This window comes from Bidens hawaiensis, unplaced genomic scaffold, assembly GCF_021521415.1.
Source record: "Bidens hawaiensis isolate Kalapana, Puna unplaced genomic scaffold, B.hawaiensis_p1.1 tig00033696_1, whole genome shotgun sequence".
In the NCBI taxonomy this organism is placed as follows: Eukaryota; Viridiplantae; Streptophyta; class Magnoliopsida; order Asterales; family Asteraceae; genus Bidens; species Bidens hawaiensis.
The window spans coordinates 122,821-141,783 of record NW_027505292.1 but is presented as its reverse complement, the minus strand read 5'-3'; the positions used below and the strand labels follow the sequence as shown (position 1 = coordinate 141,783).

Sequence of the window (18,963 nt, the reverse complement as noted above, 5' to 3'; positions counted from 1 at the left end):
CCAAGGGTCGGAAACGGCTATGGCTCTTTCTTGGTCCGACCTCAAGACACTCATGATGAAGAAGTTTTGTCCCAAACACGAACTTCAAAAGCTTGAGGAGGAATTTTGGAACCTCAAGCAAGATAGTGGTGATAACGCCGCTTACTCACTCCGTTTCCACGAGTTGAGCATTCTCGTCCCTCATTTAGTTACCCCGGCTGAGCGTGAGCTTGACAAATACATTGGGGGTTTACCTATGCAAATCCGAGACTCAGTCATGAGTAGCAAACCCGTGAATCTTGAAGATGCCATTACTCTAGTCGGTGCGCTATCGGAGAATCATGTGAAAGCGGGTACCCTAACCCTCAAGAAACCAAACGAAAAAGCCAAACCCGAGCCCGCACCACAAGCCAAGGTTGAACCCGCACCACAAGCCATTAACTACTCCAACTCTTCCCATCACAACAATAACAACAACAAGAAGACACCCAAAACCAACTACCGAAACTATGCCGTTACCCAACCCCAACCTCAACAACAAACCCAAATTCCACCCCAAACCCGAAAACCTTATACCGGTACCGCCCCACTATGCAACATTTGCCAACTCCATCACCCACCAAACATGCCTTGTCGCCATTGTACCATTTGTAACCGACTTGGTCATCTCAACACCACATGCCGATCCGCACAACGAACCCAACCTAACCAACCAAACCAACCAAGAACTTTTCCCCAAAATACTCAACACCGACATGCACCTTACCCACCAAACCAACCTCAACAACCCCGAGCTTGCTACAATTGCGGTGACCCTAACCATTTCCGCAACAATTGTCCTCGCCTCATCCTTACTAACCAAACCATGACCGCACCTTACTACCAAACTCAAGCTTACCAAGTTCAAACCTACCAACCTCAACTTTCCCAACACAATGCACCACTCATCCAACCCATCCAAGCCATACAAGCACCACCTCCTCCACCACCGCAAGCACCTCAAGTCAACCAAGGCAATCAAGGACGAGCTTTCATGATGAATGTTAATCAAGCTCAAGCGGCAAACGATGTTGTGAACGGTATGTTTTTAGTGAACCAGCATTTGGCTTCCATTTTATTTGATACGGGTGCCGATAGAAGTTTCATTTCTTTGAAATTTGAGTCAAAAATTGTCGTGTCTCGAACCAAGCTTTCCCGGTCATTTTCTGTTGAAGTCGCCAATGGGAACTCCATCACCATAAATTCCGTCATCTGCGATTGTACTCTTGTTCTTGCTAACCATAAATTCTCCATCGATCTCATCCCGATGCAAATGGGAAGTTTCGATGTCATAGTAGGCATGGATTGGTTATCTTTGCACCGTGCCGAAGTTGTTTGCTTCGATAAATTCATTCGCATTCCGCTTGTTAACGGTAAAATCCTTAAGGTCTTCGAAAAAGCTACTTCGAGAAGGCTTAATCTCATGTCGTGCTCTCAATCGCAAAAATACTTACGCCAAAAGTATGCTCCGCTCCTGGCTCTCTTGGCGACAAAACACAAAAAGGAAAGGAAAATCCTAGATATTTCTATTGTTCGTGATTTCCTCGATGTCTTTCCCGACGATGTCACCGGCCTTCCACCCGTTCGTCCGATTGAATTTTGAATCGATCTTGTGCCCGGAGCGATGCCTGTGGCCAAGGCTCCTTACCGTTTAGCCCCGTCAGAAATGCAAGAATTATCGAACCAACTCGAAGAACTTTCCAATAAAGGTTTCATTCGTCCTAGCTCTTCTCCTTGGGGCGCTCCTGTTCTCTTCGTGAAAAGGAAGGATGGTTCGTTTCGTATGTGCATCGATTATAGGGAACTTAACAAACTCACCATTAAAAATCGTTATCCCTTGCCACAAATCGACGACCTATTCGACCAACTTCAAGGCGCAACTTGCTTCTCCAAAATCGATCTTCGATCAGGTTATCATTAATTGCGTGTTCGCAAAGAAGACATTCCAAAAACCGCTTTCCGTACTCGATATGGACATTTCGAATTTTTGGTTATGCCCTTCGGGTTAACAAATGCACCTGCGGTGTTTATGGACCTCATGAACCGCGTTTGCAACCGACGCCACCCTCCAGCCAGCCCTGCTCGTCAGTCCCGACACTAGATTCAAGAAATACATCAAATCGTCTCTCATTTTCTGGGAAAAAGGACTTCCCAGATGAGCTAGAGTTTGATCAAGTCCAAAGTACAATCCAACTCTAATGTCATGAAGAACCGCGAGACTCATTTCTTCATCTATATCAGCTGCCACGGACGAACCACATGCAGGGAAACTTGCACGTGTCTGGTCGGGTACCTCAGTGTACTATCAATAATTCATCCTTAGTTTCTGTTTGTTTTAGTAGGGTTCATAATCCGGCATGTCTCCCTCCATTCTTCTATTGAAAGGAGATCTCTAATCCATTGTCGTTTCCATTCAACTTTTTTTTAAAGGCCAAATTTTGTAAGAGAAAATAAAAAGTTCATGCAGGTGACCTCAAGATACAAGAAAACAAACCACAACAACAACAGCATACAACCTATCCTTACAAACAAGCTACAATGGAAAATTCACAAAATTAAAATGGCACCATTTCTCTCACTCTAAACCAATACTCTTCTTTCGATTACTCACCCAAAGAAAAGACATTACCTTAACGTCATTTATCCCTTTCACTGGGGATGAGATCGTACCGTACCCGTACTTGTACCCATACCTATACCCGTACCTAAAATCAGTAAATCTGGTTACCCAAACCCGTACCCGAATTTTATTGTACGGGTACCGGTACCAGTACGAGTACAGGTACTTTAGGTACGATACCCACTTTTGTACCACTTTTTTCTTTTTTTTTTTAAATTTCCACTAAACTTGGTATCGATACTGGTGCGGTGTCGACAATGATTAATTATCTATAATACCAAAACCAAAATTGTAATACCATAACCAAAACATAATTTCAAAACTTAAAATGAAACAAATCAACCATAATATAAAATCCATGTATGGTGGCTGTTACTAGTTATTGATTGGAAGAAAAAAAAGAGAGAAAAGAACTACCATACCCGTCTATTCGGTACGAGTATGGGTACCTAGATTTACTGATTTTAGGTACGGGTACTTTCGTGTATGAGTACGGACTGTACGGGTACAGATACGAGTATTACAGGTACTCTGTACCGGTTAGGAATATATAAAGGTTTTTATTGAGATTTCCAAAACTCATAACTCTATCCGTGTTTTTATTGGGATATTCTCAAGGCGCCAAGTGGGCTTTTCAAAACCATTGATAATCAAATTATTAAGTACTACTAGAGTTCTAATCAAGGTACGGGTACTGAATAAGAACGGGTATTTGGGAAAAAAATTTCATCCCTAACTTTCACCATCAAGAATGCCCTCTTTTTGAACACCATATTATTCCTTGCCAACCAAATCACCGAACAAGTTACCATCACGATAGCTTGAATCACCTCGCCTTCCATCTTATTCTTTTTGAGTTTCAATGGTTATTCAAATATTTCTCTAACTGATTAAAAGGAGTTAAAACCTTGTAATTTTACCCATTTAAGAATAATGGCCCATATCCATCTTGCCACCTTAGCGGATTCCCAACAGCTCCCATAAACTTGTGTGAGAGGGTTTTGTAAATTATAGGGTGGGGTTATAAGAGTATTCTCATCCCACCTCCTATCTCCAAACCAAAAATTACACTAAAACTTACTTTGTTTTCTCTCTCCATTTCAATTAAATAATACTTTTTATACATTTTATCATTATCTTTTATCTTTCCTTCACTCACAACCACTTTCAAAATATATTAAAAAATTATAGGGGATGAACAGTAACTTTTCAAATATACAGAAAAATCACTATTTTTTCTAAAATATAAAAACTCTTCACTCACAACACCCTGAATTACTCTCTAAATTATAAAAACACCCCTCACATAATATAAGGGGTTAGATGATAATGCTCTAAGAGCATTCCTAGCCCGTCCCCCTATCTCCATCTCTATAATTACATTAAATAACACTACATTTCTCTCTACAGTTTAGTTAAATAATATTTTTATACTTTTATCATTACAGTTTTCTCTCTCCACCCTATAATTTATAAAAAATCACTATATTTTCCCCAAATTTACAAAAACGCACTAATTTTTCTCCTCCACCCTATAATTTACACGCATAACCGCTCACAACACCACCCTATAATTTACATATTCCCCTCACATAATTATAGGGGATGGGTTGAGAATGCTCTAAGCGGTTGTGAGTGTATATTATATGGTGGAGAGATAAATACAGTGATTTTTTTGTAAATTTGAGGAACATTGATTGCCCCGTTTATTTTTTAATATTTGTTGAATTAATTGTGAGTAGAGGAGAGAGAAAACTGTAATGAAAAAAATATAAAAAGAATTGTTTAATTGAACAAAAGAGAGAAATATAGTGATTTTTATTGTAATTATAGAGACATGTACGAGGGACTTGCTGGGAATGCTCTTACACCGAACCATTAAGTGCACAAAGGACTCCAACACCCCATCACACAAAACGCACCTATTATCACCCATGTTTATACCTTTAACCATAAGTGCCTCTTCTGTTGCAAAATAGAAACCTCCAAACAAAACATTTAACTTTAACCGGAATGCATTTTTAATCAATAATTACGTTTCCATTCAACTAATGAACCTTCTTTAATGAAATAGTCACACATTTTCATTTCTTATACGATTTTAGGAATTTTTCACACAGAAAATCAATCCCAATTCCATTATCCAACCAAAAATTAGTTTCCGAAGCACTTCCATAGAGCCCCTCAAGTTATCATAAGTTATCATGTATCACACTATATTGAATTTAGCAAGTTTACCCTCGATGCCTCCTATGTCTTTCCATGTCCGTGATAACTACTTCTTAACTGGCAGCACTACAGCCTTGTACCATCTCATATTCCCATGATAACATTTATCACCTTAGCCCATAGTTGTGTCTGACTTTTCTTTGAACCTCCACCACCATTTGATAAGCAAAGCAATGTCGAACTCTCGAATTCCCCTACCCAAAGACTGCTCAATCCCTTTGAAGCTGTGATCTTTTCCTATGCTACTCAACTAATTTTATTGCCCGAACTACTAGTTCCCTACAATAGCTTCCCCCTTATACCTTCTAGGGTGTTAATGACTTTTAACGGGGGCTTGATAAAAAGTTAGTAGGAAGACTCCCTAAGGACCCTAACACCGCTTTACCAAGCGTTATTCTAAAAGTGTGTAATGGTAATGTGAATGAGATTAGAAAAAATTTAAGTTCATTGTTTTAAACAAACTGGACAATCAACGGCTAGTCTCTCGTCCCCTAATACGCCAACGCCATGTGTTCTTCCTCACAGTAACCTTCCATGTCCCGCCCACGAAATCATTACACATAGCCTAATATTATTCGTAAAATATAAAATATTTCCAACATAACACATAGAAGATTTGGCATTTTACACCACACCAATGCAGCGAGTGTCGTCATGTCTTTCATGTGAAGGGAACAAGATTTTTTTTTGGCACTGTGCTATGACATCCTTGAATACAAAAATGTGGTTTGTTTTCTTCTTCTGAAACCACTGCACCAATATATGGAAACTTAAGTTAATGCCTTGAGAATAATCTCACTCAAATACCAAAATTTTGCTAACCTTTGAAAACGAACCCAACAAACTAAGATGAGAAGAAGATCAATTTAAGTTGTAGAATGGTCATAATATTATACTATGTTAATTTTACCGCCTCTAAAGCATACATATCTCGTATTCCTAAAAAAAAACATGAGAAAAGTAATATTCTAAATTTGAATCGAGTCGAATAATATTCCAAATAGCATAGTGGTACCATTATTCCCTTGCTGTTTTTTTGTTCCATCTAATCTTTCATTCACACATAATGCAAACAACATATAGGACAGATCCCCACTATCTTCTTCTCCTTCCACTTGTTTTTTACATCAACAATAACATTATTCTATATTAACTTTACCCATTAAACAAGTAAACTTCATAGAATATTTAACCACTCAAAATAAAAACATTAAATATAATACAAAATGTCACATCAAACATTTGTTTTTTTTTTTACTTTTGGCCACAAAAGGACAATTTCCACCCTCCTCACACCCAGCATTGTCTTTCATCTGTTTGTACTTTTGGTCACCACAGCACATCCACTGACTCACCGTCGGTTGCTTTAGCAATTGGCATCTCATCTTCCCCCTTTTTCTTATCCTTGTTACCAAACGCCCCTCCCGCGTCAAACACCAGCAGATTTGGAATCAGTTTATGGATTTCTTTCAAAATGATAATATTGATTTGTTGTCAAATTAATCATGTACTAGTTGAATCAAATGCTAAAATACATCAATTGTGTCAAACTAGACAGGATTCAATACTATGTTTAATCGAATAAAAGACAAACTTGTGTCAGTAGCCTTTCTGAATAGCAAAACAAAGTCTTTTAAAAACTACGTTAATAGATGTTAATGTCATAACATTACTATTCATAACCCTAGACTTGACTAAATAACTCAACATCAAGTTACTCCGACAGCTCTTTTTGAACAACAAAATGAAATCTTTTATCACTAAATAACTCAACAGCTCTAGTGCAAAGAAATCAAAAACATAAAATGCAAATAGTATAAACACGTTTAGATTAATTTACAAATGCTTCATTTCATTAATAGTAGTGTAAGAAAAAGCTTAACAATACATTGGAATAATTAGTTGTTCATAGTTAGGATATAACTAGAGTAGATCATATCAGATCTACAAATCATACTACAATAATATTACAAACAAACACCAAATTGAAGAAAGCAAATCCAAACACGAAATGAAACAAATTCATTTCCGGTTATTAAAATTCATCTTCTCATAGTACCGAATCGAAAGCAGCGATAACGAAAGCTGAACCTCATCTTTTCCTCACCGAGCTTTCACGGCGGCAGGTTTCGCCGGAACAACCGGCGGAAGACACGGCCAGGATGACGTGGCGGTTGAGGTTGTCGGCTTAGACAACGGCCAGAGGTAATGAGAATGAAGCTTCCGGAAGCCACCCAGCGCGAGGACCACCGAACGAAGCTGGGTGTTACCGCACCCGATATTCGCCCAGTGTTTGGTGCAGATCAGCTCCTACAACCGTTCATCCTGAGCCGTCCGATGCCACTGCTTGTTAACGCATCCTGCGGCGCCTAGCGTACGCGCGTCCACGTGTTTGAGAACCTCGTACAGCAGATTCTCGTCCAGCAGAACAGCGGTGGTGTTATCTGGAAGTGGGTCTTGTTCGCGAATCTTCTTCTTCATCTTGCCACAATTGAGATCAGTTTCAGGGGTGGAGTTGAGTGAAATTGATCTCTTCATGGATGGATTGATGTGTGATTAGAGATGACAGAGGATGTTAGGGTTTGATTCAGGATGAAAAGAAAAGAAAAGAAAGAGGTTGCTTTCTTTGAGGGGTATGCTATGGGTGGGTTAGCAAGAGGTTGCTTTCCTCTTTGTATTTAATGGGAATGACATGGTTTATTGGTTTTGTTTGTATATACCTGCTACCAGCCAACACACACAAATTGCATCCATTATCTCTTAATATAATAATTTACTAGGTTACATCCCATGTTACACGAACGGAAAATATATAAAATTTTATATATATATACACACACATATATGTGTGTGCGCGTACGTGTGTGTGTTATATACATTTTAACGAATTGTAAACGTCAGATAATCTAGCATTATTATTATTAATTAATTAAAAGAACCCAACGTATAAAGACAAATAGAGAAAAATAACAATTTAAACCATAATTCTAAGTCATGCCACATATTTCTAACATATACCACGAAACAAAAAATGCATATTAGTTAAAACTTCATCATCTACTAAAATCATATGTTGTAAACTACGAAACATAAACATGTAGATGTTGTAACATAATTTGTGTGTTATAAAAACTATTTTTATTTAAATTACAAAGAATTTAAGTACACAACATAAAGATACTAAAAATATGAATATAACAATGAGATATAATTAAAATTTTTATAAACCGAGCGTTTAATAAAGCAACAATATAATCCAAACTCCGTGACTTAAATCACCATTTCATCCAAACATCCAGTTCAAATGTTAATAAATAATTTTCTGAAATCCAAAAGAAAATAAAATAACCAAGTCTCAAAATTTATAAAAACAACAATGAAAACAATTAATTGTCTTTACTTCATAAATGATGATTATAACAATTTATTTTGAAATTTTCTTCAACTTAGGAGTTAATATTTAAAATTAATGTTCAAATTAACATGTGGAAATTATATAAATGAAAAATTGATGAGTTGAAAGCCTACGTGGACATGCTACTTGAATGTTATGTGAAAACTTTATAATACTTTAATAGTATAGTAAGATGTTACAACTAGGATATAGCTTGTATAATGGGTGGTTAAAAAAATACAATAAAAAAGTTAAATTTAATAATATGCATAATAACATAACCTATGAATTCATAAGATATAAATAATGATAAATAAAAATTATATAATTTATAAATATCTGAAAATCTCATTTTATACAGCATTTAAAGTTATATTTATAACTTTGATAGTAATTCTATAAATGATAATAGTAGTACTTGGCATCTTAATTGACTACTCTAGTTGAATGACATATTAAAAAATGGTTTTGTTTTAATAGGGGCTGATTCAATAAATTTTAAATCATTCAAATGTTTGAATAAAATAGTGATACATAAAATTAAACAATCAAAGTATAATCATGTCGTTTTTATGATAAGTTATTTGGTGTGTTGACTAGAACTAGAAGTAATCTAGCTTACAAGGATCTTAAGCTAAAGAGAGAATCATTCCACCTTATAACTTGTACCGTTTCTAGTCGATCAAACAAATATAATGATTTTAATAAATCTAGATGGTGTTTAGAACAAAATAAGGTGTATTTTACAGCTTTTGAAAGCCCTAGGTCAAAGCCAATTGTCTTAAAAGTTGACTCTTTACGTTGTAGTTGTTTCCTTCTAAAATCATAATAGCCATCTTAACTTAACGGTTCAAATGCACATTTTCATTAGACAAACAAATATGACACGTTACATAATTTTTCGAATTTCATACACGCTTTATAGATTTTTCTTCGTTTGATATTTCAGTAAAATTAATAGTGTTATTGAATGCGCTTATCTAATAATTTGTGGTATTATGAAATTTGCTTAAATTTCTCTATCACGTTGTTTTGTTCGTTTCTACCAATTCTACCAAAATGTATCATCAAGTTTGTTATATTTTGACATTAAATGTACCTAACAATTTATAAATGTCATGGCATGATTGCATCATTTTTAAGATACTAGATGCATAACATTACGATCCCTCATTTATGCCCTAATGGTAGAAAGGATTGGATTCTTCTGTGAAGACTTAATTTTAATCCCTACTTATGTCATTTTGAGTGGATATTGACAATGAAATATTTAAGCTAGGCCTTGACAGGGTTGTTAGTTCGGATTCTGAGCCCACCCGGGTTTTCGTCCCATCGTGTGTTACGACAGAGAGTTCTGCTCTTCTGGCGACACAACGACTATCAAGTGGTAGCCGGCGGTATGGTTTCCCGGGGAACGTCCAAACCAAACTCTGAAGCCAGTGTGAGCCCAGTTAATATAATATAGTCTGACCAGAGTGAGGTATCGGAGCTCTTCAAATTTAAAAAGTACGATAGTCTAAGTATAAGGAAGCCACCGTTCTAAAAAAAATACATAAAATTAGGTATAGCTTTATTTTTCACTGTAGTTGGGTTATGACTTTAAATCTACCAAAATCTCATGAAATAGTGCTTACCAGTTTACCAATGATTGCATTTATCCAATTTTTCATTCGTTTTCAAATTCTTTCTTCTTTACAACTTATTTTAGGCTTCATGAATCTTGTTGAATATGTCAGAATTTATCATGAACTTCGCAGCTTTAACTTTTATACCACAATGCTAACTTTTTGGATGAAGGCATTACAAAAAACGTTTGCATTGTTCAATAATATATTATTATGTTTATAGCTCCAATGTAATTAGTAAATTAAATGTTATGTATAGTTTTACATGTTATATTAAATGTTTAGTTGTACATCTTTTGGAAAAGACGCACAACTGTCAAAAGTTGTTAGTCTAATAAACATGGGGCGTCTAATAAAGTAGTATTTTAATGTAGAAGGACATGTAAACAATCCCAAGTGTACAAATGCATTGATATTAAAACGTGTGCCTTTAATGTGAATAATGCTCCTAACCTCGCTCAATGGTCTTGTGTACACATGAAGAAATGCACCCATTTGGGAATGACGTCTGATGTGAAAAAAAGTAATCAAAAGTGTACAAATCGAGTAAAAGGCTAGAAAGCGAAATAGATGTCTCACTAATACATGTGTATGTGATGAAAGTCAATTGATGTAGTTATATTGGAAAGTTAATAGATCAGACGAGGATTTGAAATTGATAAGGAAATGAAAAGAATAATTACAATTCCGTTGTATTGTTTGGTTAATCTTATCTGGTAGATACAAAAAGAAGTGGGAATGAAATACCAATGACAAAAATACCTCTATCTTAAAATAAAGTAAATATATCAAAATAAAAAAAATGGTGTGGCAATGGTGGTGGTGGTGGTAGTGGGGCGGTCAGGTGGGTTGATGATGGTGGTGCTGGTGGTGGAAGCGTTGGTGGTAGTGGCAGTCAACCGTCAACGGCGACGTCAGTGATGGTGGCAATCAGGCGGTGGTGGGGGTAGCAGTGGCGGCAGCAACAACAGCGGTGGTGGTGGTCTCAAGAAAATGAGGTGAGAGAAGAATGGGATTGAAAAAATGGTGCGAATGAATGGTTTTGATAAATAAGATATCTTATGTAATCGTCTTTGATTTCATTCATATGATCAATCAAACTTCATTTTTTTTTTATTTCATAATAATTTATTCTATTCCACCTACGTATCAAACGCTAGCTAAAGTCAAACACATAAATAGAATTAATAAAATGTTAAAAAAAATAAAATAATACCATTAATTTATTTGTTTAGTCATACATTTGTGTATAGGTCACACCCCCACACTAGTCAATCTAACGAGTGGCCTAGGATTTGTATCTCTTTGAGCAACCATGTAGAACATATCCCTTTTTTATAACTTTTACCTTCTAACTTCCAACCATTTGTGAAACAAATTTCTTAATCATGGTTACACCATATCAATGAAGGGGAGGCCTTCCAAAACTAAGCATCCTAGGGCATATTCGTTTCGATGGAATGGAATGAAAGTTGGATGGAATTGGAATTGGAATTGGTTTTCATTTATAAAGGTGTTCGCTTTGTTAGAATTGGAATCTTAATTCTATTTTGATGTATTCAGTTGACAAAGAATTGGAATTTGAATTTGAATTCAATTCTTTCAAATTTCTTTAAATAAAGGAATTCAAAATCCTTCCAAAATGTGAAGGAATTCGAGTAAATTCATTGGAATCTTTGATCGGTCGACTAATATGGTAGCGTTCGAGTGTGTTCGCATTTGGGTTGATGCTCCGATTCGTAGCGCTTTCAGGTCGGCGCTCCGGGTCGGTTCGCGTTTGGTTCGACGCCCCAGGCCAATTCGCCTTCAGTTCGATGCCCCGAGCCAGTTCAACGCTTTCGCTTTGGTTCGACACATCAGGTCAGTTCATTTTCGGTTCAACGCTTCGCGTCCAAGCGCGTTCAGTTAGACGCTCCGGGTCAGTTCGTGTTCAATTCGACGTTCCAGGTCAATTCGGTTCCACACTCTGCGTCAAAGCGCGTTCGATACAGCTATAGACCCGAATTTGCCCCGTATCGTAGACGCAAACACGACCTAAACACGTTACCGACCGTCGACTCGAACGCGATCTGGATCACCGACCCAAATGCGACCCGATTCGTCGACCCAAAGGCGTTCTTAAGCGTCGACCCGAACGCATCCGATTCGTCGACCAGGAACGTCAACCTGAACGCAACATGGAACGTAGATACGACCCGTGGATCTCGACCCGAACGTAGACCCTGACCGTAGACCCGAACGCGACACGAAATGTAGACCCAGACCGTAGACTCGGTCGGTCGACTCGAAAATGTTGCCCCGAACGCGACCCGGGTTCTTGACCTTAACGTGATGGGGTTGGCTAGAGATGTAGTGGTATTCGTTGTGATAGATTCTAATTCATTTGTGAAATGAGCACATTAAAAATGGAATTGGATTCCAAATCCCTCCAATTCCAATTCCTATTGGAATGTTTTGCAAATTCAATTCTTTCCAATTTCAAATCCTATAAAAATTCCAATTTCAAATCATTCCATTATAAGAAACAAACACCACCCTAGTTTTCTTCAATCTTTAATTCCAACATTTGATATCTAGTTCTAATTGTCAATTCATACAAGAAAACCTGTTTCGCTGCGAGATCACTTATAAAAGCGAGAAAAGAAGTCTAATTAGGGAGTAGGGACAGATAAGGGACATAACATGAATATAAACAAATCAGATATTCTTATTTTGCCTGTTGACAAGAAAAATAATAACAACAAAGGCATAAAAATGTAAACTAATGGTGCATATTTTTTGTGGATTTTAAAACTAACTTATAATTTCGACAGAATAGATAATTTTTTAAATAACTCAAACATATATATTATCCACGGAAAAAAAAACATACAAGTATAAATAATACATGCATCTTTCAGACCAGTAAGGTATAACTCATAACCCGCTCTCATTTTAAAAATATATAATGTATTAAATATGCATATAGCCGATTACATCTTGATTTACTTATGAAGTATGAACTTTGAGCTCCTTTCTTATCCATGTTCTAAAGGGTATTTGACCAAGTCTTAGTGAAGGCCAAAAAGAGGCTATGGCGTTTGAACTTTGGCCTACTTTGGTTGAGCCCGCGGGCTTTGGTTGGATGAGAGCCCTTCATGAAGCTTTATCATGGCTCAGACACTCAGTGGCTCACTCTACAATTAACCAAACATTTAACTTTTGTCATATTAGTTTTAACAGATGGTAGCTAAACGCGCGATAATAACTAGATTACGTTGTTTGCCAAAAGTAAGTGCCGCAATCACCTTTTATGCTGTGTTAACCGGAAGTAGAGGTGAACAAATCGGGTTTTTTTTTCAGATACCCAGTTTCGGGTATGGAACTGGTTCGAGCATGACCGGGTATTGAAAAATCGGGTATTTTGAGAAAATCGGGTAGGGTTCAGGTAGGACATTGAGGAGAAAAACTCAACCTTATGCACTGGATAGGTTATGATTGGGTTCGGGTATAACCGGGTATTGAAGCTAGGTATGTATCCGGGTATGACCGGGCATTAATACTCGGTTTTGAATTTGTAACATTTTATGCATATTTAAATTCATTAAAAATTAAATTTGCTTTGTAATTTATAAAAAGTAATTAAAATAAATTACAAAAACCATAAATTCACTCAAATATAATTTTTTTACTTTATAATATTAAAAAAAAACACTTAATTATGAAGTAACATAAAAGGCTATAAAAACTCATGTATTATTTTGGGTATTGAAGAAAATATTATCAGGTACCGGGTATGGGTATAGGGTATGACCTGCTTCGGGTATTTACAGGTATAAATCGGGTACGAGTATTGAACTCAAAATGCATACCATATCCATACCCTACGGGTAGGTCGGTTCCGGTTTCGGGTATAGAATACCCACAAAAAACCGGTTTCGGGTATTTTTTTTCAAGTCCGGTTTCGAATACGGGTTTTGTGCACCTATAACCGGAAGCCTTTATGGAGACATCGTTTGCCAAAGTTAAACTTGGTTATTTAAAATAAAGAGAATTTTGCAATTTCTATCCCTGGTTTGGGTGAGAGCAATTTGCGTCCCTCACATGAAATTTGAACTGGTTGCGTCGATGTGGTTTTACGGGAAGGACAAAAGTTACTTCCACGCCCAAACCACAAGGACACAAAGTGCAATGGCGGAGCCAGGAATTTTTTCTTGTGGGTTCGGAATTTTTCGGTACTCGATTATTTCCGCCGTCAAATTTTTCGGGCCTAATGGGCAGTCATTCGGCCAAATAAATAAAATGCAATATCGCTATTATAACAAATTCCCACTATATCACAAAAACGACGACAAACTAGCTGAAGAAAACGACACTGTTGTCTCTCTCTAAAATTCAAGTCTTTATTTTTTCGACGGGGAACGGTAAAATGTTTCTGGAGATTTCGTATTATTGGGTTCGCTCATTGAAAAAGAATAGGTTCGCTCGTTAAATCATACCTATAAGTTATATATGAAACCGGAAAATGACCGGGTTCGGCCGAACCCGGTGTGGTCTATGTGGCTCCGCCACTGGCAAAGTGCAATCATCTCTAAAATCAAACTTCGTCACTCACACTCAAACTTCGACAATTATAACTTGATTAAAGTAGGTGATTCATAATAAAAACGATAAAAATAAATTTGCTCATTCACATTCAAATGTCGAAATTTGCCAGAGTAAAAACAATTTGTCAAGAGTAGTTGTTCTTGGCTAGCTTTGATTAGACAGCCATTGGTAAAAAACACAATATAGGATAAAAGATATCAATTATAATAAAGCTTGATCAAAGTCGTTTAGAACATCGACAATCACAATTCACAATAAAACTTTGATAAATTGAAGTAAAAGTTTAGATGAAATAGAATCAATCAAATATAGGAAAAGATAGCTATATGTTATAAAACGTTGTCAATATCAACATGGTTGGTCAAAGTCAAAATCAGTTCCTCGTAGTGCATGTATATATATCCCGTACATTGGTATATGCTTATATGATATAGTGTTTTTGGTGTGTATTTAGCGTATGCAATATAAATAATTGTATTCAAAAGTTAAAAGTGTATTGGTCGGTATGTTCCATATTTTAAACTAAGGGGGTGTTTGGGATTGCTTATTTTCAATAACTTATAACTTATTAACTTTTTGAAAAGTAATAAGATGTTTGGGATTGCTTATATTGTAAGAGGAAAAGTTTTATAAGGTACACTTTTGTAACTTATTAACTTAATAAAAAGTTATAAGGATGTAAAATAAGGAATCCCAAACACCTCATAAAAACCACTTGACCTGAATTCTATACTGTAAGGCCCCGAACCCGGTGACCCTACTTTAGCGTCGGATTTACTCATAAACACAGTTCTTCAAATCAGAGTTTATTAAAACTTTTCGCGGAATATAAAACGTCAATCATTTGTTACAAAACATTAAATCTTTTCCTTGATACCATAACACCAAAACTTTATATTTAAAACATCTTTACTTCTTTCTTCAGATGCCAGCCGTTCAATCCATGCCATGTGCCATCCTCATGCTAACTCTATAATCAGCTCACCTGCGTGCATACTAAAAGTCAGCTACGCTGAGTGAGTTCTAGTTAATCACATAATCATACAATACATTCTTGCATTTCATACATTCTTACCTTCATACTTTTATACATTCATATATTCATACTTTTATTCATTCATACTTCTATACATTCATGTATTCATGCTTTTATTCTTTCATACTTCTATACATTCATGTATTCATACTTTTATTCTTTCATACTTCTATACATTCATATATTCATACGTTTTAAAGAGCCTTTCGCCCTATAACCTCACAGATATTATAAGGGTCTGGTCCCTAACATCACAGATATTATAAGGGTCTGGTCCCTAACATCACAGATATTATAAGGGTCTGGTCCCTAACATCACAGATATTATAAGGGTCTGGTCCCTAACATCACAGATATTATAAGGGTCTGGTCCCTAACATCACAGATATTATAAGGGTCTGGTCCCTAACATCACAGATATTATAAGGGTCTGGTCCCTAACATCACAGATATTATAAGGGTCTGGTCCCTAACATCACAGATATTATAAGGGTCTGGTCCCTAACATCACAGATATTATAAGGGTCTGGTCCCTAACATCACAGATATTATAAGGGTCTGGTCCCTAACGTCACAGATATTATAAGGGTCTGGTCCCTAACATCACAGATATTATAAGGGTCTGGTCCCTTGTCTTCGAATATTAGAAGGGTTCGATTCCCTCTTCGTCACCATACAACCATACATCATACCTCGAGTATTAGTAGGGCTCGGTACCCTTTTCGTAACCATACATTATCATTTCTTTCTTCTATTATCTCTATCATGTTCATACACATAAACATACATATCATACTTACCTTACACATAGTGTTACAACCTGACAGTACGTGCAATATCCGAAGATCGTTCACGTACCATCAAGCAATCATTCCTATATATCATATCATTCACATAAGGCATACACTTATCTCTTAGGATAAGCGTATTAACAAACATATCGAGTATGCACACAGCCCCGAAAACATAACACATAAATGGGGCTAGAAACTCACCTGGATCCTGTTACGCTCGCCGTTGATCGTAATTCCTTTCTTTAACTGGGCTCGGCTAACTGTAATATTTACATATATCAATTAACTACTACTACTCGTTTTGTATTTCTATCTATATATGACCCACAACGAACGGGGGTCCGGGGGCAGCGCCCCTGGCAGCGGGGTTCTAGGGGCGGCAGCCCCTAGCGGGGTCCAAGGGGCAGAGCCCCTGGCTGGGGTTAAGCTGCCAGGTCAGCTTGGAAAAATTTTATTTACATTAACTGCCTTAACACATTTTCCATTGGGTTTTTAATTTATTTTATAATCGAACTTCACTTCAGGCGAAGTTAAACCTTAGGCGAACTTGGCTTCAGGCGAAGTTAAACCTTAGGCGAACTTGGCTTCAGGCGAAGTTAAACCTTAGGCGAACTTGGCTTCAGGCGAAGTTATACCTTAGGCGAACTTGGCTTCAGGCGAAGTTATACCTTAGGCGAACTTGGCTTCAGGCGAAGTTATACCTTAGGCGAACTTGGCTTCAGGCGAAGTTAAACCTTAGGCGAACTTGGCTTCAGGCGAAGTTAAACCTTAGGCGAACTTGGCTTCAGGCGAAGTTATACCTTAGGCGAACTTGGCTTCAGGCGAAGTTAAACCTTAGGCGAAGTTACGCTTGAAGGCGAAGTTACGCTTGAAGGCGAAGTTCATCAGGCGAACTTAATCTTGCAGGCGAAGTTATCGCGCTGCAGATCTGTTTGCCCATAACTCCTTCGTTTCTTAGCCAAATAACTCGATTTTGGTACCCACGGAATCGTATGATCGGCGCCTACAAATCCCAACCATCAAATCGGCATAAAATCGACGTTTTAGGGGTCCGATTTGGGCAGTTGGGTTTCGGGTCAGGTTAACCCATCCAATCCTAACCATTTTCAGTAATATTAGCTTTGTTGGATTAGTTCTTACCTTATCAACTCAGATCTATTCAACAGAATCTCGGGTCTCGGCTTCGAATCTCGGTCGGTTATGTGTGTTTTTGAGGAGTGTAAAAGAGAAAGATGGAAATAAATGATATTTTGGGCTTGGGATGGGTATTTATCTCTCTCAAGCCCACGGACCCAAGGCCCATTCTCATTTAACCCATCTTACGCAATCTAAGTCCAAGACCCACATACATTTCCCAACACTAGCCCGACCCATACCAACTCCTATTCTATTATTTATTTCCTGATAACCCGAGTAATCTTTCCCTCTATTGTTAAGTAATATAATTAATATTATCTCGAAATTTCGGGATGTTACATATACTCTAGCTGACTAGCTCTATACTTTCTACATCTAATTTTTCCAACTTCGTTTCACATGTCATTTAACCTTCACCTCAAGTCTCCCGTAGGGATGTTCACGGGCATGCTCAGGCTTGACTTGGTATAAACAGAGTTGGTTCAGTTTGGCTCTGTTTAAAAAATAAATTTGTTAACCGTATTGAAACAAAATAGAAATGAAAGGACAGTATGCAAATACTTGATTTATAACTTGTAATTCTAAATGATTAAATGCTTATATGCTTAATGAGTTATGTATTAATGACTAGTTTGAGGCCCGTGTATCACACGGGTAATTGATGAAAATTTTATACTCTAGCCATTAAGTGAAATTCAGTTAACAAAATGACCATGTATTTTTAATACAATTATAATTTACATTAAAATTGTAAAATTTACATTAAAATTGTAAAATTTACATAACTAAGGTTACACAAATATGTTATAAATAAGTAAAAAAACTTACTTGTACACAAATTTGTTGTTGCATTGGTAAGTATACATTATTTATCAAAAATCAAAATCTTTAGTTCATGTTTGCTTGTAACTCTTGATAAGGTAGCATATAGGTTTGCTTGTAACTCTTGATGTAGCCACGTATAGTTGTCCCTGTGACAAATAAGGTTCTTTCAAGTACATACCAACCCTAAATAATGATAAATATATATCCATGAAACTAACAAAAAAATATTCATACACATAAAATATCATACCATTTAAACAATTAATATGATGTCATTTGAAATCATCTGTTCATGTTTATCCAAAAAACATGATTATCCAAAAACCAAATTACCTGAACTTTGATCATATAATCATCTTTAGAATCTTTAAATCTTAAATTGATTGATCATGATAAATTTGTAGTCATTAATATTCTGTGTCTGATAAATTTTTAATTGATTTTATATTTTACAATTAAAAGTTGTATAATCAAGCAACATATAAAATCAAAAATTATAATATAACAAAACGATTTGTCTCGTTTCATATGAATGCAATTCATAGGAAAATGAGAAAGACATACTAACCTTAAAGCCATTGTTTCAATAATAGTGATTATTCTAAGTTAGGAGAATATTAGAAAATTTAAAATTGCATAAAGTAAAGATAGTGATTCTTATGTATAATAGTTCAAAGTATTGGATAAGAAATGTTTAA

The 18,963-nt window shown here is 36.4% G+C and overlaps 1 pseudogene; it reads right to left on the bottom strand.

Annotated features, from left to right (window-relative positions):
* Positions 1 to 6,889: 6,889 nt before the first annotated feature.
* Positions 6,890 to 7,405, bottom strand: LOC143612154 (F-box protein GID2 pseudogene; annotated as a pseudogene).
* Between the last annotated feature and the right edge of the window lie 11,558 nt (positions 7,406 to 18,963).